The following is a 15,313-nucleotide window of genomic DNA, read 5'->3' on the forward strand; positions in this document are numbered from 1 at the left end:
ACATCCTCTCGTGATGGCCTGCTCACTCCCAAATACCCCTATGCCAGCCTGATTGCCCCCAATTGCACTCCCCTGCCAGGCTGCTCACCCCCAACTGCATCCCTGCCAGCCAGCTCGCCCCCAACTGCCCTCCCCTGAAGGCCTCATGGCCCCCAATGGCCCTCCTGGGCCAACCTCAGGACCCCCAATGGCCCTCCCCTACATACCCCAGGACCTCCAGCTGCCCTCCCCTGCTGACCTCATGCCCCCAACTGCCCTCCCCTGCCAGCCTGTTCGACCCCAACTGCTCCCCTGCCGGCCTGATCACTACTACCTGCCCGCCCCCTGCCAGCCTGCTTGCCTTCATCAGCCCTCCCTGCCACCCAGATCACCTCCAATTACCCCTCCTGGAGCCTACTCACCCCCAATTGACGCCCCTGCTGGCCTGCTCACCCCCAACTGCCCCCAATGCCAGCCTGATTACCCCAACTGCCCTCCCGTCCCAGGCAGCTTGCCATCATCTACCCTCCCAAGCCAGCCTCATGGTCCCCAAATGGCCCCCTGCCAGCTTCATGGCCTCCAACTGCCCTCCCCTGCCAACCAACACACCCCCAACTATCACCCCCCCAGCCGGCCTGTTCAACCCCAACTGCCCTCCTGCCAGCCTGCTCATCCCCAAGTGCCCTCCCCTGCCAGACAGCTCTCCCCCAACTGCCCCCCCCAGCTGGCCTGTTCGCCCCTAAATGCCCGCCTGCTGGCCTGCTCACCCCCAACCGACACCCTGCTGGCCTGCTTGCCCTCAACTTCCCCCCCCCCCCTGCCAGCCAGCTCACCCTCAACTGCCCCCCTGCTGGCCTTCTCACCCCAGCTGAGACGATGCCAGACTGATGACTTGCAACTGCCCTCCCCTGCCAGGCAGCTTGCCCTCAACTTCCCTCCCCTGCAAGCCTCATAGTCCCCAAATGCCCACACCCTGCAGTATTCATGGCTTCCAACTGCCCTCCCCTGCCAGCCTCATGCCACCCCTCCACCAGCTTTATGGCCCCCAACTGCCCTCCCCTGCCAGCCTCATGGCCACCAACTGCCCAACCCTGCTGGACTCATGGTGCCCAATTGCCCTCCCCAGCTGGCCTGATTGCCCCAACTGTCCCCACTGCTGGCCTGCTCACCCCCAATTGCCCCCCATGCCAGCCAGCTCGCCCCTAACTGCTCCCCTTGCTGGCATGCTCACCCCAACTGCCCAAGATGCCAGCCTGATTACCCCCAACTGCCTTCCCCTGCCAGGCAGCTTGCCCTCAACTGCCCTCCCTTGCCAGCCTCATGGTCCCCAAATGCCCCCTGCTATCTTCATGGCCCCAAACTGCCCCCCATGCCAGTCAGCTCACCCCCAAATGCCCCACTGCCAGCTTCCTCAACCCAACTGCCTTTCCCTGCGGGCCTCATGGCCTCCAACTGCCCTCCCATGCCGGCCTCATGGCTCTCATATGCCACCCCCCACCGGCCTTATGTCCCCCAGCTGCCCTCTGCTGCCAGCCTCATGGCCCCCAACTGCCACCCCTGCTGGCCTGATTGCCCCCAACTGTTCCACTGCTGGCCTGCTCTCCCCCAACTGTCCCCACTGCTGGCCTGCTGACAACCAACTGTGCCCTCTGCTGGCCTGCTCACCCTCAACTGGCCCCCTTTGCTGGCTTGCTCACCCCAACCGCCCCCAATGCCAGCCTGATTACCCCCAACTCTCCTCCCCTGCCGGCAGCTTGCCCTCAACTGCCCTCCCCTGCAAGCCTTGTGGCCCCCAAATGCCTTCCTGCCGACCTCATGCCCCCCAACTGCTCCCCCTGCAGGCCTGATCGAAACCACCTGACCCACTGCTGGCTGCTTGCCCTCAACTGCCCCCCTGCTGGCCTGCTTGCCCCCAACTGCCCCCCCCCCCCCCGCTGGCATTCTCACCCTCAACTGTCCCCCCATGAGGCAAATATGTTTTCACTAGAGGCCCAGGGCATGAATTCGTGCACCAGTGGGGTCCCTAGGCCTGGCTTGTGGGATCAGACTGAAACCAGCTCTCCAACACCCCCAAGAGGTCCCATATTGCAAGAAGGTGAAGGCCAGGCCCAATGGGAGGGCTCCAGGACATGTCCAGCCCATCTCACTCAGTCCCTGTCAGCCGGACCCCAGCAGCAAGCTAACCTACCAGTCAGAGTATCTGCCACACATCATAGAGACAGGTCAACCAGTTGACTGTCTGCCCCCTAATGGCTATTACACATCATAGTGAGTGGTTGAGTGGCTTTAGCATATCATTAGCACATTATGCTTTGATTGGTTGAACAGATGGCCAGATGACTGGACACTTAGCATATTAAGTTTTTATTATATAGGATAAGAGGAAGCTTGTGGACACAGAAATAAGGCAGAGTCTCTGCCCGCATTGAGCTATTACTCTATCTCAGACATTAAACCAGCCACAGTGACTGGTTAAAAATGAGATTAACATACACAGTAAAAGTACAGGGAGCTATGAGAGGATATCATAAGGATTTGACCTAGTATAAGAGGGCCAGAGAAAGCAGTTTGTTTGAATCAGTGGCAATTAAACTGAAAGTGGCAGGATGACTACGAGTTAGCCAGGCAAAGAAGAGTGGGAGGAGTTGACAGATGCCCCTCAAGCTGAGAGCATAGCTCTTTGAAAGACTTTGAGCCAGGAAGGAGATGGGTTATTGGAGCTATTATTAAAAAGCCATACTTCTAGTGTGATTAGAGCATAGTGAACAGCAGGGGGAGTGGTGATAGACAAAATTAGAGGTAGACCAGGCATGATCACTCAAAACCATATTAGATTATTTGTTTTTGCGCTGTTGGATTTCATAAGTACCTTATAAATTATTAATTTTATTAATACATTTCTTCATTAATGTTGGCTATTAAGCCCTTATCAGATGTATTGGTGAATTTGTTCTCCCATTCAGTTGGTTGTCTTTTCATTTTGTTGATTGTTTCCTTTGCTGTGCAAAAACCTTTTAGTCCTATTTATCATTTTCTTCTCAGAATATATCCAAAGAAACCCAAAACACTATTTTGAAAGAATATATGCACCCCTATGTCCATTACAGTGTTATTTGCAACAGCCAATAAGGTCTGTAATTGAGTTGACAGTATGATACCATTATAAATTTTCTGGCTTTGATAATATATCTTGGTTATGTTATTTTGAGGGGGATCTGAGTGATGGGTGCAGGAGAACTCTCCATATTGTTTTTGCAACCTCTTGTATCTTGAATTACTTAGAAATAAATTATACAAAAATAAGATATGAGTCAAAATTACAAATAGTTCGTAAAACTAAAACTTATTATTTGGACCTATAAGGATCTACATCAATTATTCAAATGCTGTTTATTGCAAGTAATGAAGCTCTACTTGTTTGACTCTATTGTGTGCAAAATGATTTTTTAAAAATATATTTTATTGATTTTTTTTACAGAGAAAAAGGGAGAGAGATAGAGAGTTAGAAACATTGATGAGAGAGAGTCATCGATCAGCTGCCTCCTGCACACCCCCTACTGGGGATATGCCCGCAAACCAAGGTACATGCCCTTGACCGGAATCGAACCCGGGACCTTTCAGTCTGCAGGCTGACGCTCTATCCACTGAGCCAAACTGGTTTCGGCTACAAAATGATTTTGGTCATGCATCATGCCACCTGGTGGGGAGAGCCAGAAAAAATTCCTGGACTATCCTAGCCGAATTTATTTGGGGGTTTCAAATAAGAAATTATTGGCAAAAATTTAGAGTGCATCTAGTTTTTACCTTCTGGTTAGAGGAGATGACTATTAACCAAAAGCCTCAGTAGGCAGCTTGGAAAAGGACAGCAATATCTGAAGCCCCTTTGAGGCTAGATGAGTGCCCTCCCCAGTTTGAAAGGCATTTAAGCTGGACCTTCCTCCTACACGCATTCCCTTTAATGTAGGTCTACTCTTGAAAAAGAGCAGATATCCAGAACCAGCTGTTGCCTCACTTATAAGGAGGTTAAATGACTATAACAGAGACCCATACAACCAACATCAGGGGGCAAAGGTTTTATACTATGTTCCCTCTATGGGGAAGCACCAGAATTCTAATGATCTTTTCCTCAGATATGGTCTCCTAATCTTTAACCACACAACAATTATTAGATTATAAGAAAACAGTGACAAGAGGGCCATTGTACCTGAAGATGATGGTAGTAAACTAAAATAGATTACTCTATTTAAAAAAAAAGCAGCTCAGCATAATGAAAAGAGCATGAGGCATTGAACCAGACCAATACAGAGTGGAAAATAGCTCAAAGCTTTATTCTCGTACAGATAAGACCCATATATAGATAGATCGTGTGATTCTTGGCGTCCATCTGCCTGTATTTTAGAGTCCACAGGAATACTTTGTTATGTAGGTGTTTGAGTTTTGTTTTTTTTTCCTTTAAATATTGTCAATGGTTTTTTGTAGCAATTCAGAATATCAAAATGCTGGGATGGGGATGCTCGGTGAAAAAAATAAAGAGATTAAGTACAAATTGACAGTTACAGAGATATAAAATACGGCATGTAAAATATAGTCAATAATCTCTACTAATAAAAGAGAAAGGTCCAAATTGACCATACCTTCTCAAAGCCCACCAGCCAATCAGGAATGACTATGCAATTTAACCCACCAAAGATGGCAGGTTAATTTGCATACACAGGTGCCCAGAGGCAGGGGGCGGGATGCTTGCATCATTACCATGGCGATGATGCAGGCATTTTGCACTGTCCAGCCACTCCAGGCCTTTGGGCAGCCAGGGTAAGGAAGGCCCATTCTGCAGAAATCTTCGTGCATCGGGCATCTAGTGTTGTAATAACTATCGATGGTATCAGATGAGTACTAGACTTATGGGGGATCACCTCAAAAGTCATATAAATGTTTAATATAATATTGAACATCAACTGTAATTGAAACAATTTTAAAAAAGAACAGTTAGTCAGAGCTTATATGTGAGCGTGAGACTAGAATTGAAGCTACCTTTTTAGTTCAACTCAAAAAAGAAAGACTTCACCTGAAAAATAGAGAGAAGGCATTTTTCTTTGAAGTTATGTGTCTGGAAAATGCTCTGAGCACATGGCAGTTAAAATGAAAGATTGTCTCAATCATCTGTACTAATAGCAGAAAACATTGTCATACATTATACTATACAGAAACTAATGCAAAAAAAATTGCAAGTGGTTTACATCATTTTCTGGCTGTAGATTCACCTTCGTAATTATGTTTCTCATTAAACTTGAGTTTCTGGAATATTCATTAATTGGAAAGTAGCTTCATCTATAACATGCCAGAAGAAGGAGGAGGAGGAAGAGCAGAACAATATTACCAATGTGCCTGTTTTGCACCAGAAATAAACTAGTTACTTGAAGGAAAACCTACCAACATCACATTCCCAGAATCTCCATCACCTAAATTTCAGTCTTGTTAGTTTTACCATATTTGCTTCACTTATCCTTTATTGCTTAAGTATTTTAAATTTAATTACATTCTTCTACTTTGCTCTTAATAATTTTGTGTTCATTTCTTTAATAAAGGGAAATTTTCCTCAAAAAATTACCAACTAGCACATAAAATAAATTAGCAATAAATACCCTAATAATCTCTCACACAGTCCATATCCACAATTGTTGGATTTCCCCAAAATAATTTTTTTGTGAGGTGTGTGTTTGTTTTTTTTCAAACTAGTGTTTACATGTCATATAGGTCTTTTTAATCTCTCTTAATGGAGAATATCATCCCTCACAGACACAATTTGGTAGCATATTTTCATCATAGAGAAGTTTAAAAATTGCACTCCAGAATATTGAAAAGCTCTCCTATGGCTGCAATCCACCTCTTAAGGATATGCTCCTATGCTTGAATTTTAAATTTGTGTTATAGACAGTTCAATCACATAAAAATTAAAGAGAACTATAATACAACTCTATTTATCACTAAGCTTCAATAGCCATTCACTTTCTGCCATTCTTGTTTGTCTATTGCACACCCTTTACATTGCTATATATTTAGAGCAGTGGTTGGCAAACTCATTAGTCAACAGAACCAAACATCAACAGTACAACGATTGAAATTTCTTTTGAGAGCCACATTTTTTAAACTTAAACTTCTTCTAACGCCACTTCTTCAAAATAGACTCACCCAGGCCGTGGTATTTTGTGGAAGAGCCACACTCAAGGGGCCAAAGAGCCTCATGTGGCTCGAGAGCCGCAGTTGGCCAACCACAGATTTAAAGGAACATATCAGGCTGCTTCCTTCCATATTAACCTTGGCACATATAGCAATTCTAATGATGATCATGATGTTGATTATTTGATAACCTGTTTATTTTCTATCCTAGAGTTTTATCAGCATGACAAGAAGAATCTTGTTTTCTGCTACTTGACTATCACCTAAAAACGGTGCCTGACTGCCACACAGTAAATGTTCAGTAGCTTTTAAAAATAAGTGCAAGAACAATGAAATATCTTGAGCACAGAGAGATCACTTAGAGCAGGGCCTGGCATTAAGTGCCAGCTCTCAGCCAGATAGCTGTAAATAGATCCCATTATTTAAGTACAGTTACTTACTGTGACTACCACTGTGCTAAAGTATGCTTGCAAGCATTATTCTCTCAAACCCTCAAATTACTTAATAAGTTCCAATAAAAATATGAGCATATTCATCTCAAGTGGAAGAAAATTTGATGAACAATGAGATGGAATTTTTCATCACTCAGATTTTTTTTTTCATCAGAGATGGGCATGGTATATAGTGTTGATTACACTCTGAGAAAGAGCTTGGCACAGAACAATTGGGAAAGTTTTTTAGAATTTAAAATGCTATTCTTCTTCATGATCATCTTAGGATAACAAATCAGGACAAACCAAGGCATAAAAAATCACTAGAATATTGTTGGTGATTGTGAAAAATGCATAATAAGGGACTAGCTAAATGTAGATGTATGCAAACATAGTATGGAAGATCTGTGGAGCAGATATTTTTCAAATCAGGCAGCAATCATGCTCGCTAATTTTAACAATGAGGTAAACCTGGTCTAATATTATAGAATGATCTCTGAGAAAATTTTATAAGAAAAAATCAAGATAGACTAAGAAGACAATAGTTATTGCCCCATATGTGTTAAACATGAAAATTTCTCGATCAGGCACACCTAATTGTTAATTCTGAGGGAAGTACTTAGGTTTTGAGAGCATTAACAAAGTGGAGGGACATTCTTAGACTGTATTACTGGATTTTTCTGCTAGAAAATACATAAAGTATTAATTTTCGTTAGTCGAAGACCAACAGGAACACATCTATAGTTAAAATATTGGGTTTGTTGTTCACTGTAGTGAGGGAAAATAAGATGATAGAACCAGGGAACATCTCAGTAAGAGGATGATGATAAAAGGGATTTAATGGTTTGGTGTTTGGATGATTTCAGAAAGCACTCAGGGAGGGAAGCAGATTTTGCTCTGGTTTGGATGTCGTTGGGAAGCAGGGAGATTTCTATGATTGGATGTCTCAGTAAACCTTAAATAGAAGGAAATAACAGTAGATGAAGCTAAAACTGTAATTAGTAAAGAAGCATCACTAATATTAACCAGTACAGAGGGATGTTTGATCATTTTTGCAATGTGGACAATATTCGTGTTTTTGTCTGTATTCAGGCATGAACATTGAGTGGTCTTATTTTTGTTTTGATCCATTATGCTAACAAGGTGGCCTTGTCTGCTATTGATGTTCTAAGAAATAATTCAATGAGAGAACACTGAGGCCTTGCAATGAGTGCCAAGCGGCTCCTAGCAACAACAAGGCTTAGTTGGTATTATTAGACCCAACTCCTGGATGTCAGGGCTGCTTTGCTCTTTCTCAATACCACTTCCCTTTAGCCAAGGACAGACAACATTGGCCTCAGAATATTTATCCATAATGTCCATATTTTACCACTCTCAAGATTTTGATCATCAGGAATTTGTTTGGAGAATGGTGTCTATAGTTGGATGAGGATTAATTTTTCCTGCTTCTTTTGTTGCTAGCATGTAGGATCATTTAATGTGACAATGGCTATAGAGCAGCATATAAGAATCAGGACAGCCCAAGCTGGTTTGGCTCAGTGGATAGAGCATCAGCCTGTGGACTGAAGGGTCCTGTGTTTGATTCCAGTTGTGGGCACATGCCCAGGTTGCAGGCTCGATCCCTGGTAGGGGACATGCAGGAGGCAGCCAATCAATGATTCTCATCATTGACGTTTCTCTCTCTCTCCCTTCCTCCATCCCTCCCTCCTTTCCTTTCTGCAATATATATATATATATATATATATATATTAAAAAGAATCAGGACAGAATATATCAACCAAATATAACACAAGCAATTACCAGGAAGAAAAGTGATTATTAGTACTACTTGAACAAATTCTTAAAGTTATACTGGTAAATGAATTCAGTTAAGTAGCAGGATACAAAATTAATATTCAGAAATCATTTTCATTTTTATGCATCAATAAGGAACTATCAGAAAGAAAAACTAAAAAACAATCCCATTTATAATTGCATCCAAAAAATACCTCGGAATAAATTTAACAAGGAAGTAAAAGACCTGTACTCAGAAAATTAGAAAGCACTGAAGAAAGAAATCGAAGAAGATACAACTACATGGAAGTATATACTCTGTTCATGGATAGGAATAATTAGCATCATTACCATCTATAGATTCAATGCAATTCCTATCAAAATACCAATGGCTTATTTCACAGAACTAGAAAAAAACTCATCCAAAAATTTACATGGAGCCACACAAAAACCTGAAAGAAAGAAGACAAAGTTGGAAGTATCACGCCATCTGATATCAAACTATACTACAAGAACATAATAATCAAAATAGTATAGTACTGAGTAAAAACATATAGATCAAAGGAACAGAATAAAGCATGCCTACATCATCAATATTTGACAAAGGAGGCAAGAACATACAATGGGGTAAAGACAATCTATTCAATAAATGGTATTGGAAAAATTGGACAGACACATTCAAAAAATTAAACTAGATCACCTTCTTACACCCTATATAAGAATAAACTCAAAATGGATTAAAGACTTAAATTGAAGACTGGAAACCATTAAAAAATCTAAAAGAAAGCATAGCAGTAAAATCTCTAACATTTCTCTCTGCAATATTTGTTCTGATATATCGCCTTGGGCAAGGAAAAGAAAAGAAAATAGAAACAAATGGGACTAAACCAAACTAAAAAGTTCTTGCACAGCAAAGAAAACCATCAATGAAATGAAAAGGCCATCCACGGAATGGAAGAAGATACTCACCAATGGTACATGTGATCAGGGGTTAATATCAAAAATTTATAAAGAATGCCCTTTTTGGCCCTGGTCGGTTTGGCTCAGTGGATAGAGTGTCAGCCTGCAGACTCAAGGGTCCCAAGTTTGATTCCGGTCAAGGGTATGTATCTTGGTTGCAGGCACATCCCCAGTAGGGCGTGTGCAGGAGGCAGCTGATTGATGTTTCTCTCTCATCGATGATTCTGATTCTGTCCCTTTCTCTTCCTCTCTGTAAACAATCAATAAAATATATATATATTTTTGAAAAAGAATGCCCTTTTTGGTTTGGCTCAGTGGATAGAGCATCAGCCTGCGGACTGAAGGATCTCATAGTCAAGGGCACATGCCCAGGTTGTGGGCTCGATCCCCAGTGTGGGGCGTGTAGGAGGCAGCCAATCGATGATTCTGATCATTGATGTTTCTCTCTCTCCCTCTCCTTTCCTCTCTGAAATCAATAAAAATATATATTTAAAAATTATAAAGAATGTATACTACTCAATGCAAAAACAAAAACCAAATAATTCAATTAAAAAATTGGACCTGAATAGAAACTTCTCCAAAGAGGACATAAAGATGACCAATAGACATATAAAAAGATGCCCAATATCACTAATTATTAGAGAAATGCAAATTAAAACCACAATGAGATATCACCTCACACCCATCAGAATGGTTATGTTCAATAAATCAACAACCAGTGTTGGTGGGGACATGGAGAAAAGGGAACCCCCGTGCACTGCTGGTGGGAATGCAGACTGGTGCAGCCACTGTGGAGAACAGTATGGAGTTTCCTCAAAGTGTTAAAAATGGAACTGCCTTATGACCCAGTCTTCCCACTTCTGGGAATATATCTAAAAAATCTAAAACACTAACTCAAAAGAACATATGCAGTCCTGTGTTCATAGCAGTGTTTTTTAGAATAGCCAAGCTATGGAAGCAACCCAAGTACCCATTAACAGATGAGTGGATATAAAGCTGTGGTACATATATATAATGGAATATGATTCTTTCATAAAAAGAATGAAATCTTACCATTTGTGACAGCATGGGCATGCCTAGAGAGTATTTTGCTAGGAGAAATTAGTCAGAGAAAGACAAATACCATATGATTTCACTTACATGTGAAATCTAAAGAACAAAATAAACATTTTACTATTATGCTCTTGTTGTGTTTGTAAGGTAGAAATATTATAGTGTTATATTTCACTTTTTTTTTCTCAAGTCTGATTGCAGTGTCATCACGTTGAAAACTTGAAATTAATCATAGTAGGAAATATTGGCCAAAACTATAGTCAAGCCTTTTTTAGCTTGGATATCTAAACACACCACAGGCTTAGGGTTTAAACTACTCTAGCAGTTTGGAGAGGGGAAAAACCAGTATCATTGTCAACTGCTATTCTCAAATTGGCCTGCTATGTTTTCCTCTGCATATCTGCTGGATATTTGTTGTTCTTCTGTCCTATGGTATTCAGATGCTGTAACATTATTTCCTCCTTTTATTGTCACACAGATACTTACAGGTCCTGTGGGTGTTGGTGATTTGTCTCCACCCACGTGTATTTTAAGGAATGTCAGAATATCTTGCCATCATGCTTTATTGCAAATGTTGTTGACAGTAATTTTTGGTTTTTCTATCAAATTGTTCTGTGTGTTTTTAAGTGGAGATTCAGAGAGACTGATTAACTGCTTTACCACCACCATCATTTCTGACTCTATCACCTAGATTTCAGTCCTGCTAATTTTACCATATTTACTATATCTTTTTAAAGTACTTAAAAGCAAATAATTATAGCTACCCTTTCAATTTCCTCTGAAATACAGTGTCCCAAAAATGTATACACACTTCAGTTATTAATTCCAATGGGTTAAATCTGAAAAGAAACACTGGAATTAATAATTATTCAAAGTGTGTATAAGTTTTGGGGACACCCTATGTTTTAGTATGTTTCTCTTTAATAAAAGAATACTTTTCCTCAACAAAAAATCATCATACTATTACCACAACTGAAAAAATTAACAATATCCCAATATTATAATCTCACACTCAGTACCTATATGGATTCCTTTCTTTGTCCTCACAATAGTTTTTAAAAGTGAGATATTTTCAAACCAATGTCACATGTTGCATAGTCTTTAAAGGATTTCTTAATCAAGAATGACCTACATCACAAATACAGTTTTCCCTTTATTTTTAGACTATGATATGTTTGTTCTTTTATTTATTGTTCAAGGTCTTACAAATAATAGTACATTCGTCTCCTTTTTTCGCTATTGACCTCCCCCCGGCCACCCTACCCCCCAGCACTTGCCCTCGCCCCCCGCACCATCCCAGTGTCTTGCATTTATTGGTTGTGCTTATATGCATGCATACAAATCCTTCGATTGATCTTTTATGTTCTTATGGAATTAAAAGCCAATGTATTTTGTTCTAGTATATTTATGAAAGTTACTATCTAGAAAAGATAAAATCATCGAAAAATTATCCTATAACTGTGTTCTATAACTGTACTCCATTCTTCATAGGGTATGCTGTTATACTTTTTATTAAACATTTCAAAAAATAGGGAAAATAATATATAACGAAACCCCTTATACCTATCAGTTACCTTCAACAATCATTTACTTACTCCCCCTTTTGTTTTCATTAATTCCTTTATATTCCCTTTAAAATAACTATAATTAAACATATTGGCTCAGCTGGTGTGGGTTAGCAGTTGAGCGTCAAACCACGAACCAGGAGATCATGGGCTTGATTCCTGGTCAGAGCACATACGTGGGTTGTGGGCTTAGTCACAGTGGGGCGGATGCAGGAAGCAGCCGATTAATGATATTTCTCTCATTGATATTTCTGTCTCTCTGTCCCTCTCCCTTCCTTTCATTCTAAAAAATAAAAATAAAAATCAATAAAAACCTATTTTTAAAACTGTTGGATTACATCTTCACTACTCCCTGGGCAGATGTCACATAATAATGATGACACCATCCAAGGGAAACGTCACAATACATGAAGCCATACCTTGTGACTGGCACTAGAAATACAGTGAAAAGCAAAAACAAGAGGTGGAGGTCTCATCTGTTGCCAACACTACACTGAGAAATGTTTGCGCCTACTAACTGTAAAAAGACATTTTGGAGGCAATTGTGCACATATATATAGGTTTAGGTTTGGGATGGCATTATGGAATTTTGTTGACCATCATGATAGATTTTTCTAAGAAAATACCTTTAATTTCTAAAGATGCATTTTGAAGTACTTTGGATGTGAAATATCAGGAAGCTAGGGCCTGTTTTAAACACTCCACTAGGGGTCCCTTAACTCCACTTCCAGATAAATCAGGCCCTTTCCTCACTTCCCCCTCTCACTCTCAGAAGATCCTGTAATTCTGGTTTTTGCCTCCACAGGGCAATCCAACACAAAGATAAGATTTTTCTGGAGATGGTGGTCAAATCGCAGCAAGGTCATGTGTCTGTTTGTGCTTCAATCTGGATCTGAGGTTTGGGGGCAGGGTTCAAAGCCCTCACAATTCAACCCTCAGGAAATTATCTCATTTTGATCTTTAGTTTAGATCAAACAATACCACATCATGGTTTAGAATTCAAGAAGTTACCTAGGATAGATGCCAAATGATTTCCCAAACTCTCATCTCCCATCTCCCATTTACCTTCCCCACAAGCAGGTAACAACCATTATTGGATAACTTATGTATCATCCCAGAGGTATTTTATATATACACAAGGATGGACATATATACTTCCTTCCCCCGCTATTTAAAAAAGTATTTTTTATTGATTTCAGAGAGAAAGGGAAAGGAGAGAGAGAAGCATCAATGATGAGAGAAAATTATTGATCTGCTGCCTCCTGCACGTGCGCGGGCACACGCACACACACACACACACACACACACACACACACACACACACCACTGGGGATGGACCCTGAAACTCTGGGCATGTGCCCTGACCGGCAATTGAACTGGAATCTCCTGGTTCATAGGTCAATGCTCCACCACTTAGCCACACCGCCCCCCCTACCCCCATTTTTAATACAAAAGTGGTAGAAAACACTGTACATGGCTTTGCACCTTCCTTTTCTTGTTGTGATATATCACAGACATGACGCAGACCCAGAGACAACAGCAGAGCTGGGGCAAAGGGATCTGCCAAGGCCATTTAGTTTAAAATGATGTGCTCAGTCAGTCACAACCAGTAAGTACAAACGTTGGCCCGCCAAAAGTTAGGTAGAGAGGCAAAGGACAGGAACCACACAAACTACCCTAACCCCAGAAAAACAAAATGCCCCCGGGGGGGTGGTGTTCAAAGTTACTATTAGCACATCAGAGAGCACTCACTGGCCCAAAGGTCATATAACCCAATTAGGGACTTCAAAAACACATTGTTTACACTTACCGGACATTTGGGGACAGTCCCCTGTCCATCTCTCTCGGCCACATTACCTGTGTCCCTCCTTTGGAATCCCATGGTAGTCTGTACAGATTTATACTTCAAAGTGTACAGTTCCTTTTTATTACGTATCTGCCTGTAACACAAGATTGTGAAATCCATGATTATGGCAGATCATGTTTCATTGGCCTGTATTAGTACATATTCAGAGGAATTCTTCTGGAAATATGGTGGGAATACCTGAGTATTTTGCTAAAGAAATTTATAGAAACCACAGACAGGAAAAATACTCACTTCCCAAAGGGACCTGATATAGGGGATGCTATTTTGTAGGCACCATTTGATGGATTTAGAGGTCAGATTCCAAGCAAACTCCTAGGCAACTTTGAGGCTTTCAGGGAGAGTCTCATTAACAAAAAAGTTTTGGAAGTTCCACCTAGTATCTAGCAAAATTCTTATTACAAAACCTTACTTAGCATTTCCAAGATCACTTCAATCATGCCTGTAATATGACTGTGGGGTTTATAAGACAAAAGTATTTCTTGACAATTTAATTCATCATGTATCGTCTTTTTCTCAAAGAAGATCAGTTAAAACTTTCTGTAATTACTGAAAATACAAAAATGCATTATGTGCAACACTATTTTTAAAAATTAATTCAAAAATATTGTTAAAATTAAAAGTTTAAAAGCTAAGAATGAAATATAAATAATAAACTTCATTGATTTTCCTTTTACTAAGCACTCTGTAAATGTTATATCATTTAATCTTTATAACTGCTCTTCTCAACTTTGTGTAGCTCTAAAGTCATCTTGGTTGTTACCAATTGCCTGAGTGCTACTCTAGAAGCCATAAACTTAGACATAAGAGCAAGGTCTTTGAAATTATACAGACTTGTGCTTTAATCCTAATACTTAACATTTACTATCCAACCTTTTAAGCTACAGTAAGCCCTCACTTAATGTCACCAATTGTTTCTGTGACTTTAAATGAAATGACCTATTATGAAACCAATCTTACCACAGGCTGTTTACCATTGGTTTAAACAACATATAAGTTCCTATGACATCTCATCAACATTTTAACAAAACAATGTTGAATAAAATGATGTTATTCGAAGAGATGAAGAGCAATTTCAGAGGAGGCATCATTTGGCTTAGGCTTTCAAAGTACGCCCCTGCTTGCTGTGATGAGGCTAAACATTAAGATAAAGTTACAGGAAGGTAAATCAGTAAGGATGTTATTGCAACAATCCAGGTAAGAAATTATAGTGGCTTAGAGTCAAGTGGTAGCAGGAGAGATGGCAAAATTGTTCACATTCTCAACACATTTAGGATGTGGACAGAGCAGGATTTCGGAATGGATTCATGCAAAGATTGACCCTAGTATTTTTAAGTGAGCACTTACAAGCATAATGTTAATGTCAATGTCAATGTCAATGTTAACTAAGATGAGGAAGAAATAAATGGATGAAGTGAGGGGGATGAAATGAAGATATTTCTTTTCATAGTTAAAATTGAAATATCAATTAGACATCCATGTGGACTTGCAACAGACTCTGGCATTTATAC

This window comes from Pipistrellus hanaki, assembly GCF_964339955.1.
Source record: "Pipistrellus hanaki genome assembly, chromosome: X".
In the NCBI taxonomy this organism is placed as follows: domain Eukaryota; kingdom Metazoa; phylum Chordata; class Mammalia; order Chiroptera; family Vespertilionidae; genus Pipistrellus; species Pipistrellus hanaki.